Source organism: Pteropus medius, unplaced genomic scaffold (assembly GCF_902729225.1).
Source record: "Pteropus medius unplaced genomic scaffold, Ma_sr-lr_union100, whole genome shotgun sequence".
NCBI classification, from domain to species: domain Eukaryota; kingdom Metazoa; phylum Chordata; class Mammalia; order Chiroptera; family Pteropodidae; genus Pteropus; species Pteropus medius.
Window position 1 is genome coordinate 21,237,796 of NW_024349803.1, and position 630 is coordinate 21,238,425.

The window sequence follows — 630 nt, forward strand, 5'->3', positions numbered from 1 at the left end:
GGATGCCTTTGGGAGAAATGACCAGAATGAATGGTGTGAAGAGCTGTGCCCAGGCCCAGCCTCTGTGTGCACAGTGTGTGTATATGTGTGTATGTGTGCGTAAGTGTGTGTTCAGCAGGGAGGTACAGTTTGACCTCCTGGGGGCAGGGAGTATGTGTGTGAGTGGGAAGGTGACAGGACGTGGGCACAGGCCTGAGTGTGTAAGGGCCAGATTAGGGGTGGGATGGCCCAGGCAGGAGCAATCCAATCACTCCTGCTAAGGCGAAGGGCGATGTCTGGTGGGGGTTCCTCTGCCGAGGGGTGCAGGCAGTGGCATGTGGTCCCACTGGAGGCCTGACACTAGTGAGAAATGGTTACAATGAGCACCTGGGGGAGGGGGAAGGGGCATTTAGGAGACACTGGCGGCTAGGGTGGGACAGAGGGGTCTTTACCCACTGTCCCAGCATTTGGCACTGTTTGACATTCAGCTTTAGAGATGGAGGACCAGCTGGGCTGCAGGTCAGATTAGAGGCGGGTAGTGAGCAGGAGATGGAAGTGTGCGCGTGCCAACCCTCCCACCAGCCCCTTGCCCTGTGTAAGGCTTTGTGAGCCCCTCCCCCCACCCCTGGGAGTCTGTGTGTGTGTGTGTGT